The sequence below is a fragment of the Leucoraja erinacea genome, chromosome 25 (assembly GCF_028641065.1).
Source record: "Leucoraja erinacea ecotype New England chromosome 25, Leri_hhj_1, whole genome shotgun sequence".
Taxonomy (NCBI): domain Eukaryota; kingdom Metazoa; phylum Chordata; class Chondrichthyes; order Rajiformes; family Rajidae; genus Leucoraja; species Leucoraja erinaceus.
In genome coordinates, this window is record NC_073401.1 from 6977760 (window position 1) to 6996483 (window position 18724).

The 18724-nt window shown below is 39.7% G+C and overlaps 1 long non-coding RNA gene across 1 annotated transcript in view; it reads right to left on the reverse strand.

The window, feature by feature from the left end:
• Positions 1-3776: 3776 nt before the first annotated feature.
• Positions 3777-18724, reverse strand: part of LOC129709317 (uncharacterized) — a 35828-nt gene continuing 20880 nt past the window's right edge. Inside the window, exons 4-5 of the long non-coding RNA XR_008725496.1 lie at positions 12803-12918; positions 3777-10042 (exon numbers count right to left, since the gene is read on the reverse strand). This is a non-coding gene — a long non-coding RNA (uncharacterized LOC129709317). The remainder of the gene's footprint in view (positions 10043-12802; positions 12919-18724) is intronic.

Genomic DNA, 18724 nt, shown 5'->3' on the forward strand with positions numbered 1-18724 from the left:
CTCCTACACCACAGGGATCGCCTGGGCCGTCTTCCAGTTCATCTGGGAGTCGAGGATGGACCGGGTGCGATGGGCCACCATGCACAAGTCGGCAGACAATGGGGGTAAAAGTGTGCCCAACGTCGCCCTCACCCTGATGGCCACCTTCGTGTGTGGCTGCATCAGGCAGAGCATTGAGCCAAGGCACGTGGGCACCAAGTGGCACTACCTGCTGAGGTACTACCTGCCACCGGTGTTGCGAAGGCTGGGCCTGGCGCAGATGCCATGCAATGTGCCAATCAGCTGGACATTGCCGCTCCATCTGTCGATCGTGGTAAGGTTCTTTCAGGCCAACACCTTTGACCGTAAGTCCATCGGTCAGTGGTCAGCACAGAACGTCCTGCAGGCACTGCAGGGAAATGACTCCATGGATCCTGTGGCGTGGTTCCCAGAGCAGAATGCCCAGCTTGTCTGGCAAAATGCCTCATCGGCAGAACTTACCAACAAGCACCAAGACCTGGCTTGGCTGGCGGTGAGGGGAGCCCTCCCAGTCAGATCCTTCCTGCACTGTCGGAACATCACTGCCAGTGCATGCCGCCCTCGGGACGGCTGCTGTGGAGAAGAGATGGTTGTCCACGTCTTTGTAGTGTGGATTTGCAAAGCGGTTCTGAGAGGTTTACAAGGGTCCCTGTCACGATTTATGCCGAACAGCTCTGTCACAGGGACACATTCAGAGACAGACATCGAGTGCTGCTGGAAGGTCATCAACTCGGTGAAGGACGCTCTTTGGTCCGCCCAAACTTTGTTGATCTCCTAGCGGAGCGAGATGTTCGTCCAGGAATGTTGCTGACTGGCCCGTCAAGTACTGGAGTACTTGCTGAGGGACGCACTGAAGCTCGGTGCAGCCAACGCTAAGGCTCGGTGAGGAAGGACCACAGTCTAAGTTCCTTCCGCTACTGGACATGGGGGGGGGCTGGGTGTGATGGAGACGCCCCTCAAAAATAAGGGAAGGGATTCCACGCCAGCGGGCCACATCAGTGGCAAGGGTGGAGGATAAAATTGTGTAATTTGTGTAAACAGTATTGATAGTTTGTCTAGCCTCCGAGAATGTTGGATGAATTTTTGGAACGTTTCCTGTATTGTATATATTTTATACTTGAATAAAGTCAATGATGATTTTTTTTTAAAATAAATGCATCTCCTGCAGATCAACAAACATGTGTCTATTGGGTTGTTGTCCTTTCTTCCAACTTCAGACATTGTGATGTAATCACAAGTTCCGTGCCCTGATTGATTAGAACAGATGTGAACATGAAACACATTGCAAATTAACGAGCTCCGTAACTGAATTCATTCAGTCAAAATGGAAAACATAACATCTGATTAAATGACTGCACATTCCTTTGTTTATTGTCTAAGATGGGTTTCTTTCTACCATGATTGGAAAAGTGAAGTGCACATTTTAAAAGTAACTAACATTTTCAGGAAGGAAGAATACATAATGACACTTTTGGCATGAATTACTATCTAATATCTGTTCATGGCTGAGTCTGTCAGCTGTCTGATTTTCTAAAATGTCCTTATTTGAAGTGGACACTTTTATAGAATAACAGAGAACACCTAAAGAAAAAATAAAGTCAAAGAACAAATATAAAACTACAAGCATTGTAGAATTTTATAATCTGCCTTCAATGAGAAGCAAAATTTAGCAGAGTGTAAAACACATGCTTATTTTGATTCTATCAACTTCCGAACATGTGGGTTACGTTGAAATTATTCCTATAATGTAGCAACATAACCTTTTCATATTACATAATACTTTCTTGGGATTATACATGGCACTTGATATAAATCAGTAAAGCAGTGCACAGCCTAAAACAATATCATAAACTGAAATATCTATGCACACATTTATCATTTTGCACATGGGGTTTGATGGTAAATAACAATGAGCGTGATTTTAAGTTCAGACAACTGCATTAAAAAGACTTCGTAACACAGTTTAAATTTCTCTCATATATTGAACTGAATGCATACATGGAAGAACTAAGACAATGTTATGTGGAAGCTTTTACTGATTAACATGTTTTTTGATGGATCAACAAAATAATCCCCTTCAGTTTGATTCAAATCAAGCACCTCATCTAATGTGTTGTAGATAATACAAGGTTCAAGTAAATGTATTCATGTATGTAAATTCATGCATTATTGTACTCGAAAGATCATTGAAGGTATTCCATTTATAATTTGGACAACAAGAACATTTCATTAACTAATGGAACAATTGTAAATGAAGTGCCAAGATAGAGAGACCCTAGATATATGTACACATTTGTTTAGGTGGCAGGACATATGAGGAGCTTATTCAAATAGTCAATAGAAGCCTTCGTTTCATAGATAGAAACAGGATTTAAAAGCAGCAAAGTTCTCCATCCTCACTAAATAATGATTAGGTCTCCGCCTTGCTACCAAGGCAATTTATGAAGTAGCCAAAGACTTAGAATGGGAGCAAAGGAGGTTTAATAGAAATCATTTGAGTTTGAAAAAAACTCATATTACATTGAGAAACCACAGAAAGAGTCATTCATTTTGGAATGGAACGAAAAGGGAAAAGTTTGAAAGAAGTGTTCAAACTCTATGAAGGTTTTAATAAATTAAGAAAAATAATTGTCACTGGCAGAAAGGTAAGTAACCGAGGGACACACATCGAATGTGACAAGCGAAAAAAGAGGCTTATGTTTAATTTTTTTAAATTTAGATAAATTATTTTGACAGGAATTATTAATCCTTATTGATGATGAAGATAAATATGACATCTATACAATTCTTCTCATTTTGCACTGTACAACTGTTGCTTTGCAAGATGAAAATAAAAGTTGATTGATTGATTGCTTATTCTGGAAACCACTAAACTGCACATCGAGCTGTTGAGTTATGAACTTGTTAATTTTTTGTTCATTTCAAATATTTGAAATCTATTTATTGAATATGAGTATATAAATACTAATTTATTTGAAAAAATAATAAAAGTTGGCAAGGTGGCGCAGCGGTAGCGTTGCGAGAGACTCGGGTTCTATCCTGATTCAGGTGCTGTCTGAATGGAGTTTGTACGTTCTTCCCGTGACCGGCGTGTGTTTTCTCTGGGTGCTCCGGTTTGTCCCACACTCCAAAGACGTACAGGTTTGTAGGCTAATTTGCTTTGTTAAAATTGTAAATTGTCCATGGTGTGTGTTGGATAGTGTCAGTGTGTGTGGTTCGCTAGTCGGCGTGGACTCAGTCGACCGAAAGGCTGTTTCCGCACTGTAACTAAACTAAACTATACTAAACTATTGTTTCTGAAGATTGGTGATATTAGCTCAAATAATTATTCCAAATGCTGTTGATTCTCTAACAGTTTTCACTTTGTTCAAATGACACCAAAATGTGCCTGAAGACCTAAAAATAAAAACTTATCCTTTCTGCTGCCAAAGTTTCTTCATGTGTAATTGCATAGATTCTCCCTTGGGTAGCAATCAACAATTCTAGCTTAAATTGTGCCCAAAATTGCATCTATTTAATGTTTTATCCCAAATTTCCACTCAAAAGCATTTTGTTGAATGCAAAATCTGCTTTCAACCAGCTTAATCAAGAAATAAGTCCAGGCTGTAAGCTGTGTGTAAATGATGAGTGAAATATACTGAAATATTTGGGGGGGGGGGGGGGGGGGGGGGGTGGGGGGGGGGGGGGGAGGGCGGGGGGGGGGGGGGGGGGGGGGGGGGGGGGGGGGGCGGGCGGGGGGGGGGACATGTATACCATACAATGCATACAATATTTCTTAAACTCATCAACTTAAAAGGGCAAAGATAAACATATTTTGTTTCTTGAGTAGTTTTCCATTGATTGATTGGAACCTGAATATTTGAAATTTATATCATTGGAGTGTTGGTTATACATATTACATCTCATCTTTCACTATAAAGAGTTTCTTGAAACATGCCAAATTGATGTCAGGCAGAACCAGGAAACGAACAAGTGATCCATGAAAAATCTGACTAGAGAAAAGCCCATCTGCTCCATATATTTATATCCTTAGTCCCACAGAGACTCTTGGAACATTATTGTGATCTGTTTTCAGTCCTACTGCCAAACATTATTTTGTATTCATACAGAATGCTTCAACATCGAGCTTTGGAGAAAACATCAGAATGTCAAGTCAGGGAAGTATCTTGGCAATCTAATTAATATTGACATTTATGTTTAAGCATTTTGTTGCAGTAAACTGCTGGAGCAAGTATTTCAATTTTACTTACTCTCATAAGGCTGCACTGAGTTAGTTCTAGTTTGGAAATGTTCACCATTAGATTAAGCATAAAATTAAGTTTTAGATTTTTTAATTAAAAAAATAGACAGTATCCATGTGAATTTTTAAGATATATTTGTCAACTTAAAGTGAGTCATACTAGGGTTTCACAAACAGTGAATAAATTAATTACTTTAAATAGTATGAAATTCAATATTAATTCTAAATAAGCTATTAATACAACCTACTAGTATAATATACAATACATGTGCTGTAGTAAACAGAAAAAACCCCACAAAGATGAAGTCAAATTTAAATCATAATGATGCACAGGTGTCATTGCCCCCACAATAGGATACAGATCCATTAATTTACTTTCTGCATGGACTTCATGTACAGCTCAGTGTGTGGAATTAACATATTTTGAATCCAGCATTAATCTGATTTATGCATCACTTGAACAATTAAAACAGTTATGAAAGCTGCCGTGTCTATGAACTAGTTGTTGATCTGAAACACTCTCCACGGTTGTTGCCAGACCTGCTGAGTATTTCCAGCTTTTTCTGTGTTTTTTTTACTTCAGATTTCTAGGAAGTGCAGTGTTTTGCTTGTTTAGCTGCAAGAACGTTTATTTATCAGGTTCTGAGGGTAGCATTTTTTTTTAAAGTATTTTAGGAATGTGGATATTACCTGAAAACTAACATTTATTGCCACTCTAAATCATCATCATCATCGTTAAAAACATTAGCGTTGCAGTGGTGCCAGTTTCCGACAGGAACGGTGACGGACGCTCCACACATCTCTGTCCTCCAGTTCCTGCAGACCTCCGCCGCTGGATGTATAGGATTTTGGTGTGTGTGCTTTATCATCATTCCTTACGATGCTGTGTACGACAGTGATCGCAAATTCTACTATAGTGTGGATGGCCGTTGGCTCGCTCTTTGTAAGGTCTAGTTTTTGGTCCTGCTGGGGGTCCACAAACCAGGTGGGGAAGATGGTTTAGTCGCCGACTATCCGACCACGGAGCAGGTAGCACAGGATTACAGTACCCGTGGCTGGGGGGAACTCCCCCCGACCTGACCTCGAAATGGTTTGGTCTGGGATCATTGATGAGTGAACAGCAATGCAGTTCCAAAGCTTGTCGGTGTGTAACTAGCAGCCAAGTTTGGAAGTTCTGTTGGACACATGTACCCATTGCTTTACTGCTTCTGGGGGTTTGAAGCCCTGTGTTTCAGAAATGCTGTGAAACCTTTGGCACGTTGCTGCAATGCATCATGGTACAATAATGGGGTAGGACATACTCATTAAGGAGATAAGCAGGTGGCCAAACATACGGGAGGCTCGGAACTGGGCGTGTTAAGTTCTTAAATAACAATAGTTGCAATCATCTAGGTATTCCACAACTCTCCATAGCTTCTGCTCCATAGCAACAAACAATTTGGGAAGTCAGGTGGCAAACCCTTAGGGCCAAAAAATTTGATTTTGTTAATTGATATTGATTCCCTAAATATTAACAATGAAATGTCAAAGAGAGGAAGGCATAACTTTAAGTAAAAGGTTCAAAGTTTAAAGGAGATATGCAGGACATTTTTTTTTAATACAGAGAGTGGTGGATTCCTGAAACATGTTGCATTTGTTGGTGGTGCAGACATGATAGTGACATGTTTGAGACTTTTAGATAGACAAATGGAATGGATGGATATTGATCAAGCGGAGGCGGTAAAGATTAGTTTATCTTGGCATCATGTTCAGCACAGATATTGTGGACCATAAGGCCTGTTCCTGTGCTGTACTTTTCTAGTTTAAGAAGGAACTGCAGATGCTGGAAAATCGAAGGTACACAAAAATGCTGGAGAAACTCAGCGGGTGCAGCAGCATCTATGGAGCGAAGGAAATAGGCAATGTTTTGGGCCAAAACCCTTCTTCAGACTGATGTACTTTTCTATGTTCTATAATAAGGAACTTAGCAATATTTTGGCTATTAATTGTCATGGGTAGGTGGATAGATTTCACTTATAGTTGGTGGCCCTTTCCTGGCATATGTGCCAGTTATCAGTGCAATGCTTCATTACTTGTTCGGATGCAGAGACATGCAAGCACTTTGTAATCACCATGAAATATGCTTCTGCCTACATTGTGGAAGTACGTTCTTTGATGATGTAAATGAAAATGTTGGTTCCAGGACTCTGTACCAAGGGTCCCCTGCAACTTCATCCTGGGATTGAGATAATTTGCCGACAAGCACAGCAACATCATTTTGCAAATTATTATTCCCATCAGTAAAGTGTTTTCCTCGTGATTTCTATTAATTTTAATCTTGTGAGGATTTCATGGTGCTACACACGCACATACACGCACACACACACACATACGTACACGCACGCACACGGGCACATGCTCCCACACACACGAACACGCACACACACCCTCTCACACACATGTGCGCACATGCACACATGCACGCACACCCATGTGCACATTTTTGCGCGCGTGTGTTTGTGCATGAGAGCATATCTGTATACGCACACACACACATGCGCATACGCACACACCAGGATAATTTCCTTCAAACCCGTCGCTACATTGTCACCTAGGTACAGTTAAAAGCATTGTTTTGCATGCTATCCAAACAGCTCAGACATACCATATAGATACAATGTAAAAACTCAAGTAGAATAGACCAAAGGAGAAGTGGGGATGTTTTTTACTGTTTTTTTTTTTTAATTGTCATGTGTACAAAGGTACAGCGATAAGCTTTGTTTTGCATGCCATCTGATCAAATCATATAATACTATATATAAATACAATTGTCAGACTCAAGTACAATAGATAAAGTGGAAGATACATAATGCAGAATATAGCTCTCAGCACTGCAATTCACCAGTTCCATACATCATGTCAGTTAGAATATGTAATCCTGACAATATGTTAGGAGTGTTGGCCTGCAAAATTTCTATATAATTAGGAAGCATTTTGATACACTGTTTTTCAGTCCATTACAAGGAGATGACTGAATTCTGGACATGTGCACATGCAAAAGTATCAGTCAAAAAGCAGATGCTACAAATCTGGAACCAAAACAATTCAGAAGTGGTCCCTTCATCAAAACTGGAACTGATTTTCGAGAGAAGGATCCGCTCCCAAGATGTTAACTGATCCTTTCTTGTCTAACTCACTCAGTGCTTCCGAGGTTTCTGACTTTGGTTCAAGTCTTCTGCAATATCCATTATTTGGGGAAAGAAAACTTGCAACATCGTCAATTCTTTCCAATCAGTGCCAAAAATAATATGTAACAAGGAACTGCAGATGCTTGTTTAAACCGAGGATAGATACAAAAAGCTGGAGTAACTCAGTGGGTCAGACATTTCTGGAGAAAAGGAATAGGTGACGTTTTGGGTCTGAAGAACCGTCTCGACCCGAAACGTCACCTATTCCTTTTCTCCATAGATGCTGTCTGACCCATTGAGTTATTCCAGCTGACTGTGTCTGTCTTCAAAAAACAAAATGATTACCTGTACTAATATTTTTGGTGAAGTTGAAATCAAGCAGATTTAACTGGTGTCAGTCATTCTACTTTTAAGGAAAAGGCCTGGTTAGGAGAAAAGGCTACACGTACAATACACAACAATATTTTTCTCAAGTGAATTAAAGGCTGGATTATCTTTGGAATAAACTGTATAATAAACAAGACTAATTATTTAAGAAGTACTTCCTTTTTATTCAAACAACGCTATTTATCTGCATTTTCATGAACTCAAGAAAAAGACCACATTTGTAGGAAGGAACTGCAGATGCTGGTTTATACCGAAGAGAGGCACCAAATTTCGGAGTAACTCAGCGGGACAGGCAGCATCTCTGGAGAAAAGGAATAGGTGACGTTTTGTGTCGAGATCCTTCTTCAGACTGCGAAAAGAATTATTTATTTTTCCTGCTCTTCTGCTCACCAAACAAAGTGCACAAATTGAGTGGCAAATATTCCGCAATTTGGTGGTCAGGCAACATCTGAGAACTAATAAACAGAATTAAGATTTCAGATCAATGATATTTCATCAGAATATCCTGATGAAAGGTCATGACTTACATCATTCACTCTGTTTCTGCCTGCATACATGTGGCCAGAGTAGCTGACTGTTTCTGTTTTTTTTATTTATTTATGACTATCAGTATTCACACAATTTTATTTTTGATATTATAATTTTGTGGGTTACCTTTCCCCTGTGGCCTGCGCTACCTCAGATTTGAGAGAAAACCATGTTTTTTTACACGTGAATGTAAATGCAAAGTTAGTGCAATAAATAATGCACTGTAGGTTCAGCACTGAACACAAACCTCAACAAAGGTTCACCATGTTCCTGTCACATAAAGAATCAATGACATTTGTTAGGTTCTCTATCATATTGTATATAAATTACCGCTTAACATTTATTTCTGATACAAGACCATTCTACAGATGATTCATTGTATTTAGAGGTAACTAATAATAACATATATTGACAATTACAATGGTTTCTTTGATCCTGGTATCTTTTCCATGCTAGTAATTTAGGTGCCATTTTTAGTATCAAAATAATGCTGTTGCTATGCAGGCAAACATACAGAAAATGCAAAATAACTCACAATCCTCAAACCGTTGACCTTCCAAAGAGATTGTGACCCAGAAATCATGACTTTGATTTTTGTTTAATGCAAAGTATTTGTGAATGAGTAGGATTAGCATCATAGTTAAGTTACAGGATATGCATCCTGATGCCTGTACTATTGATCCACATGCAGGTTTTTGAATCCCACCAAGGCCTTGGGGAATTTATTAAACATATCTAGAATTAAAAACACAAACTCAGTAAACATAGAAAAAACACAGAAAATAGCAGCAGTAGGCCATTCGGCCCATCAAGTGGCACGGCCATTCAATATGATCATGGGTTTTTTTTGTTTATTTTATTAGAAGTTAATACAGCACAAAACAGTACAGTGGCACCTAATTTTAGGTGCCAACTATGTAATACCGTAATCCATTCTATGTACAACCTCTAGTTTTATGTTATAAGAAGGAAGTAAACAGAACAAGAAAAAGAAAACAATAGAAAGGGGAAAAAGTGGAAAAATAGATGGTAGAGAGTAGAAAAACGTGAAGTGTGTATATAAAAAATAGAAAAAGGAAGAGAGAAAGTGGAAAGTAGAAATAGAGGAGAAGGCCCCTTAAAAGATGATCATGGTTGATCATCCAAAATCCGTACCCGTTCCTGCTTTCTCACCATGTCCCTTGATTCCATTAGCCCTAAGAGCTACATCTAACTCTCTTGAATACATGTAACTAGGAAAGTACTAGATTGTTGCTGAAACACATTAGGTTAACCAAGACACCTTCGGGGAGCGGAAAGCGACTGTTAATCCCTCTGCATTTATTTAATGTTGCCCCCTTCATAAAGATAACAGAATAATGTCAAAACAGGACACCACTAAAGTAGGAGGTATATGAGGTATGGCTTGTAACAACGGTAAAAGTGAAACTTGCACACAAGCTCAAAAATATTTGTACAGCAGGGCATTTACAGAAACATTAACGTTTCAAATCTTCTTTAAAACAACGAGGTGAAGAATATAAATACATTAACAATTTGTCTGCTAATCACATTTGTTACTTGATTACTTTTGATGATGCCTTTGGTGTTTCTTTAGGTTGATGTATAATCTTCATAAGAAAGCCAAGTTCTGGTATTAATTTTGTATCACTTTTTATTTATATTTGTACTCTCCATGTATGAAGTTTTGGAAGAACGCCTTCTGTAAACCAGAAGTCAATCACTTTATGTCACAAAGCATTCATGAAACAGATACTTAAAATGAAGAAAACAATGATTTTTAAACACATAAAATGAAAAGTATAAGGATTTGTTTGCATTCAGAGACTATGGTATTAACTGTGGTCACTTATAAGCATATACCGTTCAATGTGTGCATGAATATTAGTTTCTGCTCTTTATTTTGCTGCATTTACTATCTGTAGGGAAGCTCAAGGGAAATAGTACATGCAGGAATTTGGGTATTTAGGTATGCATATAATACATATGGAATTACAGAAGTAATTCATTCTGTGGCAATAACATGATGTATTTTCTTTAAAGAAGGAATGCATGAAGAGGCAGATATTTAAAATTTACTTTTTGGACTGTTTCAATGAAAGATTCGATTTGACTTCATGAGCTGAGTTTGAAGTGGTGTGATATTAATTAAACTTTTTCTCTAATTGTTTTTAAATCCTTCAAACGTCTCTATTGTGAAATGCAATGACCCTTTTTGCATTCCCAATAGCAGACACATTTAAAAAAAACACTTCACCTTTCAAAGATTTGGGTGTCTATTACGGCAGAGTGCAGACCCCATGACTGAAGCAAAAGCAAGCCACTTGTATCAATTCTACACGACACACTGGTCAACCTAAGGTGTACCTTCAGCAGCAGACAGGTTCCACCAAGATGCTGGACAGAACGCCACTTGAGATCCTTCTTCCCTGTGGCTATCAAACTTGGCAACTCCTCCACCTTCTGTGATGGGGTAGACCGAGATTGAGACTTATTGAGACAATCTTCTTTGCACATCCCCCAAGACTTTTCACTCGTCACTTTAATGTCATCAATTGTGTTTTTGTGCATTTCGTTGTTTAATGCATTTCATTGTCTCTGTACTGTACACTGACAATGACAATTAAAATTGAATCTGAATCTGAATCTGAATCTGTTTTGTGTATTCTGTGTTTTTATGACTGTTGGCAGATCAATTTCCCTCCTGGGATAAATAAAGTTCTATCGTATCGTATCATATCATAATGCATATGACACATTACACTTTTTTATTTTGAGGATGACAGATCTTTGACGGGATAACATAAAATTATCATGGTGACGTAGAGGGAAATATGCTGTTTAAATCTGGGAATGTTTACTTAAGCTTCCCATTTTTCCCGTATTTTGTTCACACTCATCCATGCTGGGGACTACGCTGATGGACATGTATGGTGTAAATTTATAAAAGACTGCATTAAAAATTCCTGTTATTCCAATTGAGTTTAAACGTACGATGAAAAATAGGAACAAAGAAAATTCCTCACCTTTATCTAATACGTGTATAATTATATCTTGATAATAAATACAAACTTGCAAACTCTGGCTTGACAGGTAGAATAGTGCTTCATGTTTTCAATTTATATTTAAAGGGATTGGGCATGCTGGTGCGCATTACTTAAATCCTACTCTCTATTTGCCTTGCTACTACTTTTTGTGTTGTTCATGCTTCCCCATGTGTTGCCTGCCTGTTATTTCCACGTTCCTGTTTCTGACTGATCATCATTTTATTGTCTGTTTCTGCAAACCAAGGGATTTGATCCTTTGGAACGTATGAAATTATATGACTTTGAAGAAGTCACAATGGCAGTGGTCACGTTTTACAGTGAGGTTCTTTTTGGAGCCAAAGTTTCACATCAATCTAGAGGTGGTGCATTAAACCCAGTCCAAACCTGAGCTGTTTTTTGCAGGATTTACTGGAAGATCAAGTAAAACATCCCTAAAGCTCTTCTGTGTGAAACTAATGTCCTGCAGCATTAGCCGCTGGTCTATGTATTTATATATCACTGCACCCAATACTTCAGTCCCTGGCATCTTTCCATCATTTGTCAGACTGCAGGGTGCGTTATCTGCTCGTTGTTTCTTACAGTATTCATTTGAAGGTCTGAAGAAGGTTCTTGACCCAAGACGTCACCTATTCCTTTTCTCCAGTGATGCTGTCTGAGTCCGGATTTTTGTGTCTCTCGTCAGTTTAAATCAGCATCTGCAGTTCCTTCCCACACAGTATTAATTTCTACTTTCCATTTATCAGATGTATTGAAATATCTTAATTGTTTCCCAAGAGCACTAAATGTTGCCTCCCATTTAAGACGAATCCCTAGAGAACACTGATACGCAACCTTTTCAGGTTGGGACCCTTGCTCCGACTGATTGTAATGGGGTATTGAGGTCTCCTCACTACCACAATCAGTCTGAAGAAGAGCCCAACCCTAGACATCACTTATTCGTTTTCTCCAGAGATGCTGCCTGTCTCATGGAGTTAATCCAGCACTTTGTGTCTTTTATTTTGCAAACCAGCATCTGCGGTTGCTTGCGCCTGCGAGATGATCACCATCCCTCTTCTTGGGTGCAGACTGGCAGCACAAAATTACTACTGCTGTGATTTCTTGACGGCAAAATTAATATTTTACTGTAAAAGGGAATATTGTCTGTCAAAAAATAGTATTCAATAAATGTTTAAGGATCAAACAAAAAGTACATTGATTTGTTTTTCTAAACTGAGAAAGTAATGATGTGCTGCTGGATTAAATGAGCTAATTCACATCATTAGAAAATAAGATTTGTTTCATTTGCCTTAGGAAAATAAATAAAATCAATCTTACGTTGCATATTAGTTATTACCTCAACTATGTTAAGAGATGGTAAGTTTTGCCTTAACGGCTCAGGACACCATCATTTATCTTGTTTTGCAGGATTACATTACCTGGCTCATAGTATTATTTATTCATCATCTAACACGGGCTCAAATGTTCAGAAAGTTGCCCTTGATTTTAAGGGGTCGGAAGTTTCAACTTTGGTTCATATTCTGCAGCTTTGTAGCTGGAACAAAAAATAGCTCAATCAACTTGGGAAAGCATAACGTTACTTTAATGTACATTTCCTGTAATTATGATTTTCGTTTTTAATTATTCACATCAGTAAATAAATATGCAAGATTTCTCCCCTAAACTTAATTATTTAAAAGTCACATTTGTTATTGTGAATTGTGTGCTGGCAGTTCATCCCTGGTAAGTGACTTAAGATACAAAGAGGGTGCAAATTACAAGTAGGCTGCATGTTCTAGAGTAAGAATGTAATGTTTATGTTTTATTTTGGAAACATGTTGCTTGTGTATTTACTTAATCAAAAAGTTTTGATTAAACCAACTCTTATCCAGGCATGTGGCATCATGTGCGATTACTTCTGATAAACGAGTACTGTTCATGTTTCCTTTATGAGCTTCATGAATTGTTAAGTGGCTCTGGGCTTAAAGGTTATCATATCAAAAATATATACACACCAACCTATATTTGAACTATCGACAGAGAGAGAAGTGTATGCATATAATTATGAGTTAACATGTGTGTTCATTATTCTTGTAACTTATAGTGAAAATGCATATGCACGGTCCCATTGATTATACAGCCCCGGGTAGTCCGGTGATTTGTTACAACTGATTTATTTGGAATGGCCACGAAATCTTAGGCTTGATGTCCAATTGTCCAATTGCTGAAAATAACCTGCCGTATATAAACGATCTACCAAAAAGGCGGTGTTATGAATATATAAAACTTGTAGAGTGACAAGTGGCCATAGACGTAGCCATGCGGGTTTGAACAGCAATGTGCGGTGCCAAAGAGATGTTACCTCGGGGAAAATTCGAAAAGCAAAAAAAACATCTTGTCAGTGCCCTTGGACCAGGAGGATTTATGGTCGGCTCGGCACATACTTCGAGAACTTGACTGAGAACGCACAGTCTAGGTCTCAACTAAATTGGGTTACGGTATTTCATTAACAGTTTCGCATCGGTTACCAGAAGTCATGAAGGATAGGTCATGTTGCTTCTGGTATTTGCCCATTAGCAATGCTGGCACCTGAAACTAGACAGAGATGTGAAAATGACTAGAAATGATTTGCAGACCAGCCGTTCTGCAGAAGCCCAAATTAATAAATAACGGTCGAGCCAGAGGAAGGAGGTGCGATAATCCGTGGTCGGTCACTTGGCCGGGTGCGTGGTGGGTTTGGAAGAATGAAGTAAGATAGATGCAGAGTGATGAATTCTTAAACGTGGAAACTCGGGTGGCTAAAACCAAGTCAGCCCTTCCAACGAAAGTGTAGTCCGAGCAAGGAGACATGATAGCTTGTGGGTTAGAGTACTAGTAACGTTTATACAAACTGGCTGGCAAGAGTAAGTAAAGTAAGGTCACTCCTTCATGAAATATACACCGGCGCATAGACCCGTTGATTCTATAGAGCTGGTCATTTTCTAGTCGCGTACCTTTGAGATCAGTCTTTAACATTTAATTTTTAGCTAAGATCGCCACACTTGTCCATGAGATTATTACTTCTAACACAATGTTAAATCAGCAAAATAAAAAATCCAAAAAAAAAATCATAGAAAGCAGAGTGTGTAAGAAGGAACTGCAGATGCTGGAAAATCGAAGGTAGACAAAAATGCTGGAGAAACATAGAAACATAGAAACATAGAAATTAGGTGCAGGAGTAGGCCATTCGGCCCTTCGAGCCTGCACCGCCATTCAATATGATCATGGCTGATCATCCAACTCAGTATCCCGTTCCTGCCTTCTCTCCATACCCTCTGATCCCTTTATGGAACGGGTGCGGCAACAGCTATGGAGCGACGGAAATAGGCAACGTTTCGGGCCGAAACTCTTCTTCATAAAAAGCAGAGTGTTGTTTTAAAACACCCGCATATCTGAACATGCAAACGGGCTGGAGGACAATTATTAAAGATGGGGAGCTTCTGATGACTATTCTGTTTATTCCATACCTGGACTCGAACATGTTGGTTACCTTCGGTGCAATCTTGTGACCACCTCCATCCAGCCTTGGGGCCGAGCCGGGCCGGGTCCCGGCGGGGGAGGGGAGGGGGTTGTTTCAGTTTGAATGACCTTTTTGAGAGTTTATTGATGACACTTAAATCAGCTCGAAAACGTCTGCATTTTTTTAACAGTCAGGGCCGGGTACAGATATGGTTGCGATCAAAGGCTACGCTGCGGCGTGTAAATTTATGGCAGTTCAGGGGAACAATACCGAACATTATCCCGAGAAAATATATGTCCAAACGACGCGTCAGAAGCTATTTCCATTTGAAGAATATTCTTTTTTTTTTAATCGAATGACAACCTCCCCCCCCCCCCCCCCTAAAAAAAATCGGTGTAAAAAGCTTTCAGCGTTAACGAAGAATGGTATTAGACACAAATTAAAATTTCCGCATGCACCAGGAACTGTTTCACGAGTCGGAAGAAACGTCTTTAAATTTAATTATCAGAAATCGGGGACGTGAATCCTTACGGTGGATTAAAGAGGCATGGGTGTTGCCTGATAAGTTAGGTGGAAGGCAGCGGGTGGTTTATCGTCAGAAGCGGCGGGACTGAGCTCACCGATCCGCTCGACTGTCTAACCCGCTCTCGGCAGCGCTGCAAAGTACCATTTGCATGGGCAGGAGTCATAGATTAAATGTGCAGAACCGCGTTTCATTTGCTACTGTAGCCCGATACTCGATGTAACTTGTTCACCGTCAGAGGGCAAAACTTTTTTTTTGTTTGTTTTAACTACATTATCAGCCCAGATATCAACGTTAGTTTTAAAATATTCTGTAGATGAGTGTAAAATAAAATCTCTTCTAATTATCGACGTGGCAACTCCAATTTATCTCAGCGCCTCGGTTGAACTGATTATTCTGCAAATAAAAAGTGTTTTTTTTTGTGTGTTATATTCCTGATTCGGGATCCAGGGATTGCAGGAAGAGCAAACAGCTTGCAGATATCGGAAGCAGAGTGCGGGACGTGTGATTTCAAATCGCACAAGATGAATCCAGCAAGTCAATAACCGGATTTAGCAAGTTGCAGAGGGTCCATTAGGTAATAGGTTCGGAAGAATAATGCCTTTAACAACCCATTAATGTCCCTTCACTCTTAAGTAAACTGCGACTCAACTGAAAGAATTACATTCATTCTCTCTTTCAGATACCGGCCGACCTGCTGTAAAATTAAGACAGCGTTACATCCCATTCATTTAATTCGACTTAAAGACTTGGTCCTTAACCTCCTCTGCACTTTGGCGAGTTGACTTATGTACCATGAGCGATGCGTGTGCCAGGTTTGAAATGAAAGTAATCACGTCTTAATTTTGCGCAAAATTCGCCATATCTTTCGTCCCCCACAATTAATGCGGGGATCGTGGAAATCCCAGTATTGCCTGTAATTTTTTTTTAAATTGGACATTTCCAATCCAACGACAGATTATTGAAATTAAAACATATATATTTTTGGATAATATTTTATTGGCGTTGTTACCATTTACCAGTGAGAAGATGGATTGTGATTGGTGTGTAAAAATAAAAGAAAATTCACCACATCCGTGTAAATTCGAGTTGCTGTTTGATATTTGTTAGTAAAGCAACACCATCTAGCTTGGCGTAAACCATATCCCGCTGTGCGTGTGATAGATAAGCTTTCCTCTCCACACTGCTCCACTGGCAGGGATTGACAAAATAAGATTGAGAAGAATTCGTACTTCGATAGAGACCTGACATGCAAAACCACTGAGGCGCAAGTGTGTGGGGTCGCTGGGGCAACTGTTCCTCCACAACCCCCCCCCCCCCCCCCCCCCCCCCCCACCCCATCCATCATCCTCTGCCGGGTGCTTGAGGTATTGACAGCTGAGGCCTGGCCTATGTTGAAAATGTACCAGGATGGCAGAAGGCCGAGAGAAATTGCGAGTTCTAGAGAAAACATTGGCTTGTTCAACCCCGACCAGTTCCAACATTTTTTTCAAACATTAAACAAACCTTCTAATTTTCCTTTTGTCCTTGTGGGATGTCAAATATCCTCTCTGTCTTCTGGGGGTGATGGCAAAATGTTCATGTACACTAGCCTGAAGAAGAACAGGAGGGTTATCTGTGATCAAGGGGGTGTTCTGGCCAATGTTCAGCACTCGACGAACACGGCTCAGCATGCCATTGACACATTGGCGTCAGTGGGAGCTTGTGTGTAAAATGGCTGACATGTTCGCATATCGCAAGCACCAAAAGCCGCTGAGTTGACCACGGATCGCTTTGGAATGAAGAAAGCCAGCAAAGCGCGCTTCACAATGGCAGTCTACAATAATATTGGTCATTGTATTACCAAAATACCCTAAACATATCACTTATGCTCACATTTGACATTGTTCCTTCCATCCGAACAGTTTCCCCAAGGAACAACACCGTGGCTATTTACTAATGTCCACCTTCATTCCGTGTGACAATATTCAAGGTACCACTCAAAGCAAGGTACCGTGGCCTGACTGCAAGCAAGAAAGAGAGGGATTGCTGTGCTTTCACGACATCAGAGTCGCTTCTGCGGCTAATTACATGGTCTTAATGTACGAAAACGCGATTGAACCATTGCAATTCTTAATTGTACCCGCTAGATGCTGCTCCGAGATCCTGTCTAGCTAGCCTGTCAAGGGGAGGGAGGACAGGGCGACATGACTCACTTGCAGCTCAACTCCATCGAACTGTCGGACGGAGAGCGTGAAAACACAAGCCGAACGAGTTTAAGGCAGAGCAAAATATTTTATGGCATGCAAAAACATTACAAATACCAAGAGGGCGAAAGGATTTTACAGGAAATACCTGCGATTATAGTTACAACTAAAACATAGAAACTTATTTATATTATATAGCTGAAGAAGTCTGGTATTTAGAAGTGGGTGGTGTTAAGTGTTTTGCTGGCACCGGGAAAACATTAAAGCTGTATATACATGTAATGATGGGGGAAGGCAGCGTCCTTCTGGAAAAGAAGTCGAGAAACTACTGAAATGTATTTACCGCATCAGAGCATATGGGATAGCTGACATATTGGGGGGGGGGGGGGTTCTTCATTGTATTAAATTGATCATACGCTTAACTAAATAGCTTCTATACACCCAGAGACCTTAAAACTAACTTCGATCTGTATTCCCAACTAGTGTGTGGTTGCTAATGGCCACAGCAATGCTCTTGAGAAACTGTTTGCTTTATAACGCAATGCAGGAGTGTATTGCCCAATATTGAATTATTTATGATTTCGAATGTTAAGATAGATTTGCAAACGTATGTAATACCCTGAGACCGTTCTTTCAAATCTTTCTGATTGGATGCAATGATCAACCGACCTTATTGTTGTAAATACATCCATTCGGGATATAACTAATTACCTTTGGTGCCAAAGGGAACTACTTCAATATTGGTTACCAATAACAGCACCTGGCAATTTACTTAAGTATTCAAGTTCTTGCTTTTTCTACTCTATCATCTTGTTTATAAATTCCATTAAACCAGCGACCACCGGAATTAATATATCCGTATATATTAATATATAAAGTGTGTAAAAGAACACACGCGCGGGGCGCACGCGCACACACACACACACACACACACACACACACACACACACACACACACACACACACACACACACACACACACACACACACACACACACACACACACACACACACACACACACACACACACACACACACACACACACACACACACACACACACACACACACACACACACACACACACACACACAATTATATATAGATATATATATATATATATTCGGTATGATAAACATAAAATGCTGGAGTAA